The sequence below is a fragment of the Ambystoma mexicanum genome, chromosome 6q (genome assembly GCF_040938575.1).
Source record: "Ambystoma mexicanum isolate Mex_15411 chromosome 6q, UKY_AmexF1_1, whole genome shotgun sequence".
In the NCBI taxonomy this organism is placed as follows: Eukaryota; Metazoa; Chordata; class Amphibia; order Caudata; family Ambystomatidae; genus Ambystoma; species Ambystoma mexicanum.
In genome coordinates this window covers 14,800,461-14,820,252 of record NC_090937.1, presented here as the reverse complement: position 1 = coordinate 14,820,252, position 19,792 = coordinate 14,800,461, and the positions used below count along the sequence as shown (strand labels likewise).

Below are 19,792 nucleotides of genomic sequence, written 5' to 3'. Positions count from 1 at the left end.
CCACATCCTGTTCCTGAGCTCCTCCTCTATTTTACTCGCTCTGATAGTCCATAAGAACTCCTCTCAAAAGTCCTGCAACGTGCAACGACTTGGACCACTCCAAACGAAAATGCCAAACTTCTTCAACTCAGGCGATCAACTCTGCCCTTTTCCTAGTTCAATTGTTCTTCTGCTCTTCTCCTAAAATCAACAGAAAGCAGAGAAATCAGGGTGGCGTCCATGTATTGCCCATAGCATTATAACATCAAACCATATTATTAACTCAATTTTATACAATACATGGTTCGGGTGGGAATTTAATGCTCGCCTCCTAGTCTTTAATAGAATTAATACTCCCTGCGCAGATAGCAGGGGTAATCTTTATTCTATGACAAGACTGGAGGCGAGCATTATGCTTGTTCAAAGCTCCCCAACACTGTAACCGCCAAACTCTCAGCTGGTTTAAAATAGAACTGTTTAAAAGTCTGATCTGACTCAGCTGTTCTGCTCTCATACTCTTTCACACAGCTCGCCACACACCACTTAGGCTTGTCGGGAAAATACGGATAATGCACTGATGTAGTGCCTGTCTTCGTCCTTCCCACTATGGAGAACGTCACTCCTTCTGGTCCAAAGGACCTCCTGTCTACTTCTAGTGCTCTTACGTCTGAAATGCATTTACATGACACTAGGCACAACAACATCGCCAGCTTCCCTGACAGCTGTTTAAGAGTTAGGTATCTGTTAACGGGCCAGCTCTCCAATAACCTAAGAACCGCAAACACATCCCAGGTGGTCTTATACCGAGGCCCAGGTGGCACCCTGAACTTTGCACCCCGGATAAGCCTTACCACTGCTGGGTGCTCCCCTGCTGGCACTCCTTCGATAGGGAGATGACCTGCGGAGATGGCTGATCTGTATACTCCAATAGTGCGGAATGCTTTCCTGTTCTGCAATAATTGAGCTAGAAAATTCAGAATTGCGACTACAGGTGCCGAAATGGGATGAACACCTCTCCCTTTGCACCAGCTCGTCCATTTGGCCCAAGCCGCGTCGTAGCTTCTCCTAGAGGATGGAGCCCAAGATTCCGCGATGAGCTGTGCAGCCTGAGACGAAATTCCTGGCAATGCCCAGCGTCTCCTGATATCCTGCACGCGACGAGCGGGAGAGTCCCTCTCACTCTCAGAGGGTGTTACGACCTAACTGGGTCCGTGAGCAAGTGCTCTCCTTCCGGAAGCACCCTCGGGTAATCTACTAACATCTCCATCAGAGTCGGAAACCACACTTGCGACTTCCAGCATGGTGCTACTAACAGTAGCTCCGCCGTCTCCCTCCGACACTTCGCTAGACCTCTGCTCAGCATCATAAAAGGGGGAAACGTGTAGTGTGGACCTCTACTCCATTCTTGCAGAAAAGCATCGTCCCTCGGGCTCCTGGGTCCAGTCTCCAGCTGAAGAATTCTGCTGTCTGCGCATTGAGCCGTGATGCGAAGAGGTCGATGTGGACTGATCCCCATCTCTCCTCCATGCTCCGAAAGACTGTTGGATCCAGCTTCCAGTCGCTGGAATCCGTGAGGTACCGGGAGTTCCAGTCCGCTATCACGTTCAGAGTCCCCGGCAGATATTCTGCCGTGACGGACGTCTCTGACTGAAGGCAAAAGTGCCAGAAGTCTTTTGCTAGCTCGGCTAGCATCTTGGACTTGGTGCCGCCCAAGTGGTTTATGTAACGCACTGCCGATATGTTGTCCATCTTCAGTAGGACACAAGGCTTCATCTTCCCCTTCGTAAATGCGCTGATCGCAAAGGACCCTGCCAGTAGCTCTAGGCAGTTTATATGTAATTGGAGCGCTTCTTCGCTCAATTTCCCCCCTGTCTGCAGGGAACCGCATCTTGCGCCCCAACCTAACCGGATGGCCTCGGACTCTATTATCAGATCTGGTCTGTCCCCGAAAATGGCACGTCCATTCCAGGCGTCCATATTCTGTAACCACCATTCTAGTTCCGTCTTGGATTCCTGATCCAGAGGCACTGTTTGATGGTATCTCAGACCCTGCTGAAGGGGTTTTATCTTCAGCCGCTGCAGGGCTCGATAGTGTAGTGGGCCTGGGAAAATGGTTTGGATACAAGCCGCTAGTAGCCCCCCAATTCTCGCCATAGTCCGAAGGGACACTATTTGTTTCTGCAGACATCCTCCGAGTTCCCTCTTGATGTCGCGAATCTTTCGAGCTGGAAGCTCGAGTGTTGCCTTCTTGGTGTCTAGAATGAAACCCAGAAAGTCCAGTCTTTGTGCTGGTTCGGTGTCCGATTTCTCCTCGTTCACCAGGAACCCCAGTGATAACAGGCCTACGACCCACTTCGTCTGGTATTTGAGGATCTCTCGATCCTCGGCTAGCAACAGGAGATGGTCTAGATAAATGATTAATCTTATTCCCTTCTCTCGTATAGCTGCAGCTACCGGCTTCATTATTTTGGTGAAGGCCCATGGTACAGAGGCTAACCCGAAGGGCATAGTCCTGAATTGCCAAAGCTGTCCTTTCCAGCGAAAAGCTAGGAAAGTTCTGCATTCTTCCGCTATCGGGATCGTTAGGTACACATCCTTCAGGTCTAATCTTGTTAAATAAATCCCTCTCTCTGAGTGAGTCTCTGCGCTGATGAATGCCCTCCATCTTGAAATGATGGTACACTATCCAACTGTTCAGCTCTTTTAAGTTTATCACTGGTCGCACTTTCTCTTTCCTGTGCACCAGGAACATATTGCTCACGAATGTCGGGGCTCTCGCACACCTTTCTATGGCCTTTTTTAACTCTAACTGCCGCAGCTCCTGGTCTAGCAATTTCTGCTCTGCACGCTCTAAGCGCTGCTGATGGGGTCTGCGCTCTTGCACAGGTGCCTTGACGAACTCTAGTCGCAAACCCACTACGGCTTGCAGCACCCATGCATCTCTGGAAAGCTCGCGCCAGTTTCTCAAGAATTGGCTCGTTCTCCCCCTACAGGGGGATAATACGCTCTCACCTTGATGGAACCCTTGTCCGCGACCGGCTCCTCTTCCTCTGCGGCCTATCGGAAATCTTCCTCTGGGCGGGAAGAAGGAGTCTTGATTTCTATTCTCCCAGTATTGGGCCCTGGGGTTCTGGGGTCTTCTTCCACCTTGGTTGCGACCAGACGAATGACCCCTGTGACGACTGGTCCCTCCAAAAACTTGGTTGGGAAAAATCTTCCTAATGGAAGCTTGCGCTTTCTCCAATGATGCGTAGGTGCCTACGAAGCGCCCCATCTCTTTGCCAAATGTCTCCCCAAAGAGAAGTCCTTGAGCTGCTTCGCCAGCCTCGTATGAAGCTAAGTCGCTTACCTTAGAATCTATTTTCAGAAGGAGCCCTCTCTGACGTTCAGATGCTATGGCGCAGTTCGCATTCCCCAGGAGACAAACGGCTCTCTGAGCCCAAGCTGCTAGAACCTCGGGGTCCACTTCCTCCCCGGTTTCTCTAGCTCTTTCGGCCAGGTCCATTATCTTCGCCCGAGGACCTGCCAGGTCTAACACCTTCTCCTGGCAACTTCTCCAGGATCTGTCGATACCCTTACGCGGTTTTAGAGACAAAGGTCAACATTTTAGGGTCCAACTCGGGCGTTTCGGCCACTTTCCCTGGGAGGTCCGGTCACGGGCACTCCGCTCAAAGCCTCTGACGCACTTCTTTATCTAGAGCTTTACGCAACCTCTTGGTCATATATTGTGCCACTCTAGGTGATGGTTGCCAGTCTGAGGACCTCGGGTTCCGGATGCTATCCGGGTCGAACATGTCCTCTTCTACCTCCTTGAGGTGTTTTTCCTTGCAGATTTTCTTCCCTCCGCTGGGTCTAATCTCTACCTCTTCTTCTTCTTCCTCTTGGGAGAGATTCTCACCTTCCTTGGGCTCATCTTCCGAGCCCTGACTGTCTTCTCCAAATTCTTCCTCCCCTGGAGCGGGGGTCGTGAGGTCTGGCACAGTCTGACGTCGCAAGTACGCTTCACGAAGCTTTGTGAAGGCGTCGACAACCTCCGGGGCCTTCTGTTTCGCCCCATCCGAAGGGCCCTCGGGGTCTAGAGGAGCCTTCCTCTTTCGGGCCTTGGTACTCCCCAATGACCCTGTATCTGAGGGTTCTGCGGGCGTGCGCTCTCTTCCTCCGGTGCCATCCAGCGGCTGATGCAATATTGCCTCTAGGGACTCCAGCCTGTCTTGTAGGGGTTTAACCCCTAGTGCCACTGCGTCTACTAGTGAGTTCCCTAACACCTGTTTGAAGCTGGCAGCTAGATCAGATGACTGCTCCTCTTCGCTCCACTCAAATTCCGACATCTTCGTGTAGGTGCTGTGTGCCTTTGTACCCCTGAGGGTGTCTCCGCACACCCCTTTTACTGTAGACGCTGAGGGCTTATATTGGTGCCCTTCAAAAGGATTCTGCTGATCCTGTGTATATATTTCTTATTATTCTTATATATATATATATATATATATATATATATATATATATATATATATATATATATATATATATATATATTATTATTTTTTTTTGTGGCAGTACTGGATGGGGAGGTAGTCTTCTATGAAAGTCTGTGGAAAGACTGTAGTCAGCTGTGTCTCTGTGTTAGACACACGTTCTCCAGTTTACACTGCAGCTGGTTGCCTCTCGAGGCTTTTTCCAGATATAGTGCTCGAGCACTTCACCTCTGCTATCAGCGCGAGATCGCACTCTCCGGGGGACCGATACACAATTCAGTCGCGAGGACGGAGCCTCGTTAATCTTTAGGATCACCGCCGGGTCCGGGAAGAAAGAAGCGGGTGCTCTGCTCCGTGTTGCATGTATAATTTGATGCGCACACGGAAGCCGGCACCCGCTTCCTCCTCCTTCACAACGGAGGGGGCTATGAGCCGCTCGGCACCGACTCAGCCTCCCCAAGGGAGGGGGCCGCGCTGGGTGCCCGCTTCCACAGCTCTCACGGACGCCTGAGGTGGCTGGGTTATCAGTAACGGGTACAGACCCGTTGTTGCGCACTGCACACGCGCCTACAAGACCCCACAAGTGCCGGTCATACGACATGGGGCACGCGCGATGCGGAGGCGCTCGCTCGTACAGAACAAGCCAGTTACTTGCTCGAGCTACACCGCTCGCTATATACGTCGCTGCGCTGGAAAATATGCCTGTAAGCTACGCGCTCGAAACGATAATTGTATCACAATCAGTCACACCAAAGCTATCTGTTCTACTTACACCTCATTACCAATCTAATCCCTGCACTAGAGAGGTAACCAAGAATAGTACTTATCTGCTTGAAGAGCAGTAAAAGAAGAGGAGCTCAGGAACAGGATGTGGTCATAAGCTGAGCAGAGAGTGAGATGGACTACAGAGACTGTGGGGATTGTAGTTTTAAAAAAAAAAATGATGAGGTCTGTCAGTGGACAGTTTCTAATGTTTTGTTATGGTTTTGAGTTTTGTTGAAACTGTTGAAGAGTGGTAAAATAAAGAAGTTGAAGCATAATGCTCGCCTCCAGTCTTGTCATAGAATAAGCACCATTGCAGAGGCAGTCAAATCCGACAAATACAGTTATATTACCTAGTGTTTAAAAACTGCAGGCCTTCCGTAGTAAAGGAACACTAGCACATCTGGTTCAGGCACACTTCTTGGCTACTGCTGTCATAAACCATGCAAACATGCTGGATTAGAACAAGAATTACGACACCAGAGCTAGACAGAATCTCGTAACAAGACTTAAAGAACTGGAAAATAGTATGGTTTATATGTTTTATTATTAATAGAGGTTCACAGAACTCAACGGGAGATAAAAATGTGTGCAATAAGTGATATTCAGCAGGGATTTTTTTAAAAATTGTTAAGCAGGAGCAACAAAATCGGCACCTGGAATCAGGCATCACCCAGTAAGCAAGATCTACCTCTGGGAAACAAGGAGCTAGTATATCCTCCTTGGGTCCACCTCGGGTAAGTCTGCCTCCCTCAGGTAACAAAAGAAGCCCAAAATGAACTGTACAAAGACGGAGAGCATAACACCCAGCAGCTCACTGGACAGACTACTCACCACATCTATGAAACCAAGAAACAAGCCAGAACTCTCTGGTACATATCCCACTCCTTGCTTATGGAAGTCAGTCGAAGGCAAGGCCACCCACCTGCACACATCTGCTGTCATACACATACTAATAGGCATCAGACAACACTTCTGCAATTAGGATGCAGCTATCCCCCACAACATTTCAGTCTAGCTGGACACATAATGAGTCTCCTGCTTTCGCATACACTTTGGAGAACTACTTAGCACTCATCCACATGCCAGTTCGATATGGGTAGCTATTAGGGACTTGGCCACCACTATCCTCCTTCGTATCGGCCAAATGCACACACGCATTCTAAACCCCTCTGACGAATTTCCCATCCTTGGACTTCGGTCAATCGAGGGCGTTCAACCTACATCGCTATACAAATGAACAATTACATTACATATAAAGTGCTGCAAATCTAACTTCTACTCGAGAGACAGTTTAACCTTTTGTTCATTATATTTGGCCCATTGTGCTTGGTTCAAATCCCATCTAAATGAGGGTTAATGCACATTCTCAAACAGAGTTAATGTCAGGTAGATAGGTTTGTATGGCACCAGTTGGCTTGGGGAGTCAAAGTTTACACCTGGTAGCTTCTCGCCCTCAACTTGCTAAATATTTTAGTGTGCAAGCAGGAGTCAAGTAACTCCCAGCAATTTCAAACCCTGTCCAGTGACATTATAGTCAGTAAAAATAACATTGTGGGGAAAACGATGCTTATTAGCGATGAGGTGGGAGTTGGAATGTGAAACCTAAGGACCTGAAGTTTCCTGTGCCAATTGACATGGCAAACAAGGCCCACGGGCAATTATAAAACATGAAAGTGGATGCTGCATGAGTTAGAGGACAAATCTTTGGCCTACTGGGCATATGGACACTAAGAATATTTTCTATTTCTATTTTTCGATTTCTATGTATTTCTAGAGCGCCAAAGCCCTTTAGGCATCCAGGCGCTACATTGAACCAGAAACAAACACAGAAGGAAAACATGACACAAAGAGAACAATGGGAAGGCCTACCTAGGCAAATAGTCTAGTTTTCAGAAGTTTCCTAAAGGTGAGATGATTATTTTCTTTCCGCAAATGCTCTGGGAGCTCATTCCAGGCCTGTGCGATCAGAGTAGGAAAAAACCGCCCATTCCCCAGAGTTCTCTTGAAACGGTGGACAATTAAGCAGTGTGCACCAGAGGACCTTAGGCTTTTAACTGGCTTATAAAGTTCTAGTTTCTCCTTCAGGTAGCACAGTGCAGTCCCAAACAGACACTTATGGGCTAGCGTGAGTATCTTAAATTGTACTCTGGCTACCACAGGGAGCCAATGAAGTTCCCTGCGGGCCTTAGATGCCAGGTCTATAGGTGCAATATTGTACACTATGCGTACAGCATCATTTTGAAGCTTTTCTTTTTTTTTTTATAATACATTTTATTGATTCAAACAACAATCACAATCAACAAAAAACAAGGTCAAAACATACGCATTCAAAGAATTAATCAATAATTAAAGCATCGCTAGAGTCAGTTGGTTTCCACATGCAGCCTCATCTGTATGTTATTTGATCGTGTTCCTTTGGGTATCAAATGTTACTGAGACTCACGTTCTTCCCATTGTCCCCACATTTTGGAGGGCTTAGTGGGGCAACCTCTTGCCTTGTAGACTCTGTGTTCCAACATTGCACATATGGCCATGTCACCTGCCCATTGATCCAGTGTCAGGGATTCTGGGGCGCCCCATTTTTGTTTGATATTCCGCTTCATCAGCCCTGCTGCAGTGGACAGGAGCAATCCCTCCCATTTATTAGCAATTTTCTTGTCAGGCTTACCCAATAACAACACTTTTAGATTGAGTGGTATATTGCGGCCTAGCACACTGGTTAGTTCAGTGCAGCATTCGCCCCAGAAGCTCTGGATCCGGGGACACTCCCACAGGATGTGTATGAATGTTCCGCCACTCCGGAGGCAATTCGCGCGTGGGGCTCGATTCGAGTTGTGTATCATAGTTCTGGGGTGATATATTCTGTGCAGGATTTTTAGTTGTACCAGACGGAGTCTGGAGGAGATAGCGATCTCCCTTGGGTGCATTAGGATCTAGATCCAGTCCTTCGGGTCAATGGTGCCCACATTTTTTTCCCATTTGTACTTAAGATGAGGGAGGTCCAAGGTGGCTAAGGAGGACAAGGCATTGTATAATATAGAAGTGCATTTAGCAGGGATATATGCTGGGAATATATTGCGTTCTATGGGTGAGCTCTCGGGTATGGCAGAGTCTATTTGGATGTGTGTCCATAGGGCGTGAGCCAGTTGGGTATAATGATATTGTTCGGTTGTTGGGAGCTGAAATTTCAGCCGTAGGGCCTCAAAAGAGGCGATTTATCCATTCACCAGGACATCCCTGATCTTTGTGATTCCGGCCTTCTCCCATTTGGATCACGGTCTGAGTTTCCCCAGTTCAACCAAGTTACTATTGTACCACAGAGGTTGTGTAGTGGTGATCTGATCTTTCCATCCTTCAAAAGCGTGTGCCCGCCTCCAGACCATAGAAATGTGCGCTGCCATTGTTTGTGGTGGGGGTCTATGAAGGGGCTGATAGAGCAGGTGTAATGGGTCTATGTCATGAATGTCAGCAATTTCTGCCCTTATACGTGGCAATTCCCGGTCCCCATGCAGTAGGTCATTGACCACAGTCAGTTGTGAAGCCCAATAGTAGGTCTGGAGGCGGGGCACGCAGATACCTCCCTCCAGATCGATCTCTGGAGCGTGGCTAGTGCAATGCGAGGCTGTCCCCCTCCCCATATGAGTTCTCGAAGGAGAGTATCAAGTCGACCAAACACAGAGTCCCGAATCTCGAGCAGGGCATTCTGTAATACATATAGAAATCTAGGTAGAGTGATCATCTTAAATAGGGTGGCTCTACCCATAAGCGTCAGGAGAAGAAGTCTCCAGTGGCAGACATCGTCTGTGAAACGGTCCATGATCGGTTGGAGGTTGTGGGTTGTATAGCGTGTTAAGTCCCCCGATATCCAAATCCTCAGATATCGAAAGCCATTTGGTTCCACTTTATATGGGCATTCCTGGGGGATGGCCTGTGTGCCGCCCTTTACCGGAAAAAGGATAGATTTGCTCCAGTTGATTCTCAGCCCACTGAATTCACCAAAACGGATGAGTATCTGCGTCACTATAGGGCAGGTTTGTATCGGGTCGCCCAAATACACCAAGAGATCGTCAGCGTACATGGACGCCCTATCTTTATGTCCCTCCGGCTATCTAAATCCCATCCAATCCTTGCTCTGATGAAGCCACAAAGCGAGTGTCTCTATCGCAAAAGCAAAGAGGAGGGGCGACAGGGGCGCAGCCTTGCCGTGTATCTTTGCCAAGGGGGAAGGGCTCAGAGGGCCACCCGTTTACCTTCACCTCTGCCTGTGGATCTGTGTAAAGGCGCTATACCCATCTGTTATGCTTGAACTAAAATGGCGCTGGTGCGCAGTGCATTCTGGGAGCGCTCAGAGCCATGATGGATATTTACTTCATGCCGCAGTGAAAAGCTGCACACATTTTGCTGAGTGTTAGATTCACAGTGCTGAGGAAAACATGCTTTCCAAACCTGGTATGCGGTCAAGGACATTTCTGCTGGGAAAGCTAACTTTGTTATGGTTTGTTACTGTTCTCCGTGGAGCGTGTTTTTAGAGAAGGGAGGCACTCTGCTCCTTGAGGGTGGCTGTTGATTGACCCAGCTGGCAACCGACGGCTGCTCATCAACTGCGCAAGTGCCATTTCCAGAAGGTTCGAGAACTGCCACCCCTTTTCGGAGTGTGTATATATGCGGAAACCCGGAGGTGGTCAGGTGAGACTTCAGCCGGAGGAGGACGCTTACGTCCAGCATTCCTGTGAGCTGTGGTGGTCTCGGTCTGGCTGTTCCCGGGGTCTTCAGCCGGTTCTGGGCGAGATGAGGAATCCAGTTACGCTCACGTTGATGTATTTCCTTTTTAATTCTTTGCTTCTTCTGTGATTTATGTCTATGTTATTTCTGTGAGTTATTTCTATGTTATCACTGGTTGCTTCTAAACTTTGAATAAATAGCCGTATACGTGCTGATTATTTTCTAAGAGTGTGTGGTTGCGAGTTATTGCGTCTTTCTGCGTTCAAAGTATTGGCTCTATAATTGCATTGGTGATTTATGTTTTTCCGTGCACTCTGGGGAGAGCAATACATTTTTGGCATCACGAACAGGATACTTGTGATGAGTTGTTCCGAGTATTCAAGAATCTGTTTGAACGTAGATAGGATTCGGTTATCTTGCAAGTGAAAGTAAGTGGGTAGTGAAGTTGTTTTTTTCCCCTTTGTCGGTGTGTGCGTGCCTGTGGGAGTGATTGCAGTGTGGAGAGAAAAAATATATAGATATAAAGAGGTATTGTTTGCGATAATGAGTAGTTTGTTCAGGAAAAAGAGCGTTACCGCTGGTGGTGAATGTTCTGATGTTATTCCAGGCTGGACTAAGAGTCCATATGATAAGTTGGCCCAGGCGTGGGCAAGGCTAAGTGAAACAAGGGATCAGGGATTGGGAGATGCCGATCCATCTGGTGTAATGGCATGCTTGCAACAAGTTCCAGTAGAACGTGGCAGAGAATGTGCGGCATTAGGTAGGCGAGGTTGAGTTCTTTTGCATGCTTATAGGAAAATACATCAAATGAAGGTGGAAATGAAAAATGAGGTTTTGCGATTAGAGAGAGAGTTGGCTGCAGAAAGGCAGACTGTGTTAATGCAGCAGATTCAAATGAAACTGTTTAAAGATAAGGCTGATACATATCAGGCTGTGGCCGAGAGGGCAGCAGTCAGAGTAGCCTGCTATAAGTATAGGAAAAGACGGGGAGGGGTAAACAAAAGAAAGGTGGCAACTGTAATCGCTACCGCTGGTGTGGACTGGGATCCGGATAAGTGGGATGGTGATATTTTTGACTCAACCAGTCTAAAAAGTAGTTCCGCAAATGAGTCTGACCCCAAAATGGAAGTGAAACAGAAAAAAGTGGTGGCTAAGCCCGTTAGAAGACGGCGAGCCGGACCCCACCCGCAGATTCCTGCTGGCGGAATGGTGGATTTAACCAGGCTGGAGGATTACACACAGCAGGAGGTTGGGGAAATGATTACCCGTTTGAGGCAAAAATCAGGGGAAGCTTTATTGACATGGATGGTGAGATTGCTAGATAGGGGTGCTGCAGGGTTGTTGGTAGATTCTACGGATTCACAGCGTTTTTTACCCCTGTCAATTGACACCAATGTACAGGAGGTCTTAAGGGCAGGACCGCCCCCTGACGCAAATGGTCAAGATACACAGGTGTCTTTGTTGCACTTGATAGCCCAAGCATGTAACCGTAAATACCACATATTGGCCTAGCGAAGAAATGAAGTGGTATACGTTGAGAGAAGCAATTCAAAAAGTCAGAGGGCATGCTGTGAAAGAGGCTATTCACATAGATGCTCCTGATCACATGGGAGCCGTGCCGCTCTCAGTTTCAACTTGAAACATGGTGATTAGAACCGCGCCACCCGCATACAAAAGTGTCATTATGACTTTGCTCGTAGGTATGACGGGCAAAGCTACTGATGAGGTAGTGGATGCCATTCGGCAACTTGCAGATTTAGGGGAGTGGGATAATAGTGATAACAAGCCACAGGAGAGAGAGGGGCGTAGTGAGAGAAGAACCGAAGGCAGGTAGCAAGATAGCAGAGACTCCCGAGTGTCCCGAAAAGACATGTTTTTGGATTTGTTAAAAGATGGTGTGCCACACGAAGAAATTGATGGCATTGAAACCAGAGTAATGTATGAATTATACAAAAAACGCGGACTTGCAGCCAAAGAGCGCTACAAACAGGTTAAGAAACAGGTAGTCACCACACCACAGGGGGATACCTCACCTTCTGCTCCCCCTGCGGGAGAACAAGACGAAGGGTCTATGGGGACACCTTCCCCGTACCAGCCAACATACGCTGATTTGAGAAAGGTGGTGAGTGCAATGTTAGAGGCGGAGTAGAGTCACACTCATTCGAAGTTTGACTAGGGCTTCGGCCAAGCTCCGGCAGCATCTGCCCGCATAAAAGTTGATAGGTGGCCCTATGTTGATGTTAAGATTTTTTGGGGGCCAGGAAATAAACAAGGGGTGCAAGCATTGATAGACACCGGGGCGGAGGCCTCTTTGATTCATGGAAATCCAACACGATTTAAAGGCAAACAATTTACTATTACAGGTCTGGGGGGAAAGGAGACCCCCGCAGTACAAACGAAAGTGGAGATGAAAATAGGCAATTTGAATAGGCAAAAATACCAAGTGTTGATTGTCCTGATACCTGAATATATAATTGGCTTTGACATTTTGGAAGGGTTAACCTTGGGACTTGGTAAAACGTACCAGTTTGGGGTGAGTGCATTGATCTGTACACCCATTACCGTAGGCAAATTGAAGATGCCCCCAGTGCAAGTGCCGGTAGCAACCAAGCGGGTAGCAATGAAACAATACCGCATTCCAGGGGGGCACAAAGATATTTCAGACACCATCAAAGAGTACGTGGAGGCGGGTATGTTACGCCGTATTACCACCGCATGGAACAATCCTCTCTGGCCTATTAAAAAGGGAGATGGGTCGTGGAGGATGACGGTGGATTACCGGGAGTTGAATAAACACACTCCTCCCTTAGTGCCCGCAGTCCCAGATGCCATTACCTTGATTGAGAATGTCCAAAAGCTTGAGGGGACTTGGTGTGCAGTGATCGATTTAGCCAATGCATTTTTCTATGTGCCAATTGCTGAAGAGTGTCAAGAGCAGTTTGCATTTTTGTGGAGTGGACGTCAGTACACTTTCCCGAGGCTACCTATGGGGTACATACATAGCCCGACTACCTGTCACCGGCTGGTGGCAGAGCACTTAGACAAGATACTGTGTAAACCTGACATACAAATCTCTCATTACATTGATGATATTTTGATTCAGGGCAAGGATGAGCACAGTGTGCAAAGTCAGTTAGATGTCATTGTGGAAGGGTGGAAGGATTGAAGAAGGAAGGGTGGGAGATAAACCCGAATAAAATTCAAGGTCCAGCTGAAACAGTGATATTCCTAGGGATTCAGTGGCATCATGGGCATCGAGAAATGGTGCCAAAAGCCCGACAGAAAATACTTGAATTCACCACTCCGATGAACAAAAAGTAAGCTCAGCAGTTTATAGGGCTGTTTGGGTTTTGGAGACAGCACATTCCCCATTTAGGGCAGATATTGGCCCCCCTCTACAAGGTGACACGAAAGAAATATGAGTTTCAGTGGGGGGGAAATCAGCAGAAAGCCTTTGAGCTGGCAAAAGACACAGTGCAACAGGTGCTTGATTTATGGCCATTGAAGGAAGGCGAAGTGGAATTAAATGTGTCCGTACAAGACAATTATGCTAACTGGAGTGTGTGGCAGAAACAAGACAGGAAACGTGTGCCATTGGGGTTTTGGAGTCGTAAGTTGCCCGATGCTGGTAACTCATACACTCCGTTTGAGAAGCAATTGCTGGCGTGTTATTGGGTCCTTGTTGATACCGAGCAAATGACGGTGGGCCATGATGTATTAATGAGACCAGAAATACGAATCATGCAATGGGTACTGAGCTCTCCTAAAACGCATAGCATAGGACATGCTCAAGAAGCCGGCATAATTAAATGGAAATGGTATATTCAAGACAGAGCCAAATCAGGGAAGGGTGGAGTTGCATAACTACATGAGCAAGTAGCCAACATACTGCCCTCAGATTACATACCACCGGAAGTGTCTGAAAAACGTGAGTCTCTCGTGAAATGGGGAGTACCTTACAGCGATTTGACCGTGGAGCAAACAGAGCATGCTTGGTTCACGGATGGTTCAGCACGATATGTGGGAACTGAGCAGTATTGGAAAGCAGTGTCGTACAATCCCAAGACAAAAAAGATGTTGACAACGTCAGGGAAAGGGAAGAGCAGTCAGGTTGCAGAGCTTTACGCAGTCTACCAAGCATTGAAACAAGAGACCCCTGGTCAATGTTATGTGTACACAGATTCATGGTCAGTGGCGAATGGATTGGCAGTATGGTTGCCAACTTGGCAAAAGAATGGGTGGAAGATTCATTCAAAAGAGTTGTGGGGAAAAGGACTGTGGCAAGATATTGCAGAAATGTTATCACAAAATGAAGTCACTGTATATCATGTGGACACGCATTGTGCCACAGGCTCATTAGAACGTTGGTTTAATTCTGTTGCAGGCGAACACCAAGATTTCATCTGTGGATGCAGAGGCTCAGGAAGACGATTTGGAGGGTTTGGCCGAATGGGCCCATCAGAAATGTGGGCACTTTGGAGAAAAGCTACTATCAGGTGGGCACAGGCTCGAGGAATCAGTCTTCCTTTAGAAGTAGTGAAAACGATCATTTTGCAATGTCCAGTGTGTCAACACCAACTGCATAGACCTACCCCTCCGATTGTTCGGGGTACATTGCGAAGAGGAAAATTACCAGGTCAAATTTGGCAGATTGATTACATCGGTCCCATGCCAATCTGTAGAGGTTGTCAGTATGCATGCACTATTGTGGATACATGCTCAGGATATTTGATGGTTTTGCCGTGCAAACGTGCAACACAACTGAACACCATCAGGTTGTTAGATCAGATCATACTACATTATGGAGTGCCTTTGCAGATTCAAAGTGACAATGGGTCACATTTCAAAGGCAAATTAATTCAGGAGTATTGTCAGGAAAAGAGCATTGAGTGGTTGTATCACGTACCTTATTATCCAGCTGCTTCCGGGTTAATTGAACGAATGAATGGGTTATTAAAAGAACAGTTGCACAAATCTGGAGATGGCAATTTGGCAGGCTGGCGTGATCGTGTGTTTGATGCGGTGCAAGTATTAAACAATAGACCTGTGAATGAGCATGAAACTCCTTTGATGCGATTAATGACTCCTACTTTACAGGTTCAACCCAATTCAGTCAGAGAAACACTATTGTACTGGGAAATTACTCCGGGTTCTTTAGCTCCCTATCGAGCAACTCCAGAGTCAGCAGGGGTAGACTTGCATTCCCATGAAGAAATCAGATTAGACCTGAGTGGGATGGTTGTAATTGAAACAGGGATTGGAGTACAAATTCCCCCACAGCATATGGGATGGATTCAGCTGGCAACCGACGGCTGCTCATCAACTGCGCAAGTGCCATTTCCAGAAGGTTCGAGAACTGCCACCCCTTTTCGGAGTGTGTATATATGCGGAAACCCGGAGGTGGTCAGGTGAGACTTCAGCCGGAGGAGGACGCTTTCGTCCGGCATTCCTGTGAGCTGTGGTGCTCTCGGCCTGGCTGTTCCCGAGGTCTTCCAGACGCTTCTGGGCGAGATGAGGAATCCAGTTACGCTCACGGTGATGTATTTCCTTTTGAATTCTTTGCTTCTTCTGTGATTTATGTCTATGTTATTTCTGTGTTATATCTGTGAGTTATTTCTATGTTATCACTGGTTGCTTCTAAACTTAGAATAAATAGCCGTATAAGCGCTGATCATTTTCTAAGAGTGTGTGGTTGCGAGTTATTGCGTCTTTCTGCGTTCAAAGTATTGACTCTATAATTGCATTGGTGATTTATGTTTTTCCGTGCACTCTGGGGAGAGCAATACACCATTCCAGAAAATTGTCTCCAAAATGCATTCGTCGCATAGTTTCCCAGAGGCTGTCCAATCGAACAAGTCAAACGCCTTCTCGAAATCTATGGCCAATAGTGCAAGCGGCTTGTCTATAATAGGGGCTCTTGCCAATAGTAGGTGAAGCCATCGTATGTTCATACGTGTTGATTTGTGTGGCATAAAACCACATTGGTCCGGGTGGACCAGAGAGGTAATGACCGATTGCAGCAGGTTGGCTAGTAGTTTGGCAAGGACTTTGGTTTCGCTGTTAATTAATGAAATAGGCCTATAAGAGGCACATTGCTCAGGTGGTTTACCCGGTTTGGGAATAACAACAATCGTGGCTTTGCACAAATCCGGCGGGAGAGCGCCCCGGTCCCGGGCCCAGAGGAACATTTTGTGGAGGTGTGGTGCTAACTTCTCCCCACCCAGTTTCTTCCAGGTTTCAACCGGAAATCCGTTGGGGCCCGGCGTCTTTCCGGACTGTAACTGGGCTATAGCCTCAGCAATTTCCGCTTCGGAAAAAGCAGAGTCCAATTGTGTTTTCTGTTGTTCCGATAGGCGTGGCAGAATTATGTCGTCTAGGAGGGAGGGATTCAATGGGGATACCGGAGTGCAATACAGAGTAGCATAAAAGTCAGCGAAAGCCTTTGCTACATCACGATCTGAGTGGCATTTCCCATCCTGCGGGGTTATGATATCCTCAACATGGCGTTGACCCTCATCTCTCCTCTCAAGCCAAGCCAGCATTTTCCCGGCTTTGTCCCCATGTTCATGTACCCTTGCTCTGGATTCTCGGTGGGCATGTCTAGCGTTATCTAGCTCAATGTTCCAGAGCCGCTCTCTAGCACCCTTAAGGGATCGGAGGATCTCAGGACTTGGATCAAGAACGTACTTCGCTTCCCAGTCGCCAATTTCTGCTTCTGCTTCTGATAATTTCCGGAGCCGTTCCTTCTTTTTATTCGCCGTCCAGGAGATGATCTCCCCCTCAGCACCGTTTTGTAGGCTTCCCATATCGTAACAGGACTGTCGACCGTAGTGGTATTAATTTCAAAATATTTATTAGTTGCTTCAGTGAGACGTTCGATAAGATCAGGGAAGCCCAGATATTCAATCTCCATGACTTAGGGGGAGTTATACCTTGTATACACAATACCATCATCAAAGGGGAGTGGTCTGAGATGCCGAGGGGGAGTAGATCCGCAGTCGTCGCCCTATGTATATCGGTGCTTGGGAGGAAGAGATAGTCCAATCTGGGCAAGGAGCCATGTGCTCCCGAGTGGAACGAGTAAGCCTCGCCGTAAGGGTGGAGATGCCGCCACACATCTCCGAGGCCCAGGGCTGACACGAATTTAGCTAGTTTAGTGGGGGTGTTAGGGTTGCGGTTCTGGATGGAGTGCGATCCTTAGTATTACAAATAACGTCGTTAAAGGTGCTTTACCATAAGGATAACCATATCGTCTACCAGTTCCTCCCCCAGCCCCAGCGGAGAGTACACTGACGCAATTGCCAGTGTTTCTTCCCCCAGTGTTCCAATGACCACCACATAGCGACCCCTGGGATCTTGTTCTATTGTCAGCAGCACGTATGGGACGTGTTTGTATATCAGGATGAGAGTCCCTCTGGATCCCATTGTGTATCCCGCGTGTAGCGCCGATCGGTAATTGGTTCTGTGAAAGAAGGCGCAATTGGTTCCAGCTAAATGTGCCTCAGTTATCAGGGCGATGTCAGGGGAGTGCCTATTTGAGAGTTGCATGACAAGACGTCGCTTGATTCCAGAGCCCAGCCCATTCACGTTCCACATGATCAGCTTGAGAGACGTAGGGCGCTCAAGGGTTAGTGAGTGGGTCAGTGTGGATGCCATATATAGTATACAGTGTCAGATTTGCAGGCTCTATGGAGTCGCATTATAGGGGTATTATGCAGGGGCTAGTTACCGTAGGGGTTTGCTGCTAGTAGGAAATGATATGGGATAGCGTATGCCGATTGGTTTGACTCTTTAGCCTTGTGAATGCATAGTAACTGTAAATCAACACAAAACAACGTAAACTTTCCCTTCCCCCCTCCCTATACTCCACCCCAACACAAAGTACCTGTCGCCCAAACATTGTTGACACTCAGAACTAGAGCGTCAGCCTAAACTTGAGGTTCCAACAAACAAGGAAGCAAGAGAAATTCCCTTGGGTCCATAGCTCCTGCCACCTTGTGATCATTTCGTGGTACCTGAAATTCGCAAGGGATGTCAGTGTCCTTACCAGCTCGGTTCTCCACTGCTTCCTCCCGCCGGTTGGCTTTCTGTCCTTCAGCCGGCGGGGTTTGCCGCCTGTTCCAGGAATGCTGGTTCCGGGGCTTCTGGGTGCCTCTCGGCAGGGAAGCGATTTGGTCTGGGCCGGGATCTCGCTCCTCGGTCTGTTGGTCTTGCTGTCCAGTCCCCCTCAATGTGCGCTTCCGCCCATGTCCAGGCTTCTTTCGGATCCGTGAAATGAGCTGTAGTTCCTTTGTGGTAAATTTTGAGTTGGGCCAGAAACAGCAGTCCATATTTCACATTTATGTGAAATAGTTGCCTTTTCAGCGGTTCAAAGGACTGTCTCGCTCGCTGCATCTCCCGGGTGTAATCGGGGAAGAAGGCGACCCAGGAGCCATTGTGGGTGACTGTTCCTTTGGAGCAGGCCATCTGGAGGAGGGCGTCCCTGTCTCGGTAATTAATTAGTTTGGCTATTACCGTTCTGGGTGGTGCGCCCGTTATAGGCCTGCCCGATGGTATGCTGTGAGCTCCCTCCACTGAAAAGAATTTAGAGAAGGGGTGGGGTGCAAAGATGTCTACCAACCATTGCTCCAAGAATAGCTCCATGGTGGACCCTTCCTCTCCCTCCGGAAGGCCGAGGATGTGCACATTGTTACGGCGCGATCTGCGCTCTCCCTCGTCCACACAGGCTTCCAGTGTCTTCAGACGGTTCAGTGTTTGTGAAATCTTTTGGTCAATGCCTCTAATGTTGTCTTCGGTTCCCGAAATACGTTGCTCTGCTTCACCCATGCGGGCGGTGAGTTTCTGCAGGTCGTGGCGGAGAAAGGAGACATCCGCCGCTATGCTGTCCATTTTCATCTCCATAGAGTAGCGGGAATTAGCGATAGCAGCCTTCAGGTCTCTTAGGGAGAGGGCGTCTTCATCTCCGGGGGAGGTCGGTTGTGGCGTGTGGGTCTGCGGCACCTGGGCCTGTGCTACTGCAAATTGATCCATCTTGCTTTGTGTTGATGCTTTTTTCAATTTGTCTTTGCCCATCTTCGGAGCCGGGATGTGGGTTTGCTGGTTTTGTGGCGGTATTTGACGCCAGTGTTGGTAGGTTCTGCAGACTGGGTGGGGTGGGGGGGTGCGCACGCGGGACGTCGGCGCCTCGCTTATGTCTTACCCCCATCATGATATTGCGGTATCGGTTGAGACTAAGGCGCGCTGAGTCTTGTCCTCCCAGACTCCGAGAGTTATGTGGATCAGCCTTGTGTCAGTTGGTGTCTCCCGTGGAGGAGTGAGTTCGGCAGCAGTCTCTTTCCCGCGAGCCCCACTGCAGCTGGGGCGTTGCAGATCGTGTGAGATGTCCACTTGGTGGGTGTCCAATCTGCCTGTTAGCTTGTTGTGGGTGCGACTGCCTAAGAGCAAGCAGGCACCCGTACTACGCTGGAGTGTGTCTGGTTGTGCCACCGCGGACTTCAAGTATCCCCTCACTTGCCCAACTCTTGACCTCCTATATTGGTGTTAATATTCCCCCCTCCCCCAGTGGGAGGTCAGGGCAGGTGTCCGATTTAACCGCTTCGGCCAGGAGGGAGGGTAACTAGCCAGGAGGGGAGGGGACTTGGCCACTATCCATGTACCAGTAGTGTGCGCCCTGTTGTTGCGGCCAGTTATTTCGGGTTCTTATGGCATCTGTCCTTGCCGCGGGAAGTCAACGGGTCTCCTTGCGGTCTTGGGCTGCCTCCGGACTTTCACCCAGTATGTATGGTGCCATGAAGGGGTGTGCAGCTATCCCTTTCACGCACTTACCCCCAGTCAGGTCCTCTTTTCCTTGTGGT

General features: G+C 48.4%; 1 protein-coding gene across 1 annotated transcript in view; it reads right to left on the bottom strand.

Annotated features, from left to right (window-relative positions):
* Positions 1-19,792, bottom strand: part of LOC138515713 (uncharacterized) — a 679,975-nt gene that overhangs the window by 500,480 nt on the left and 159,703 nt on the right. The window lies entirely within an intron of this gene.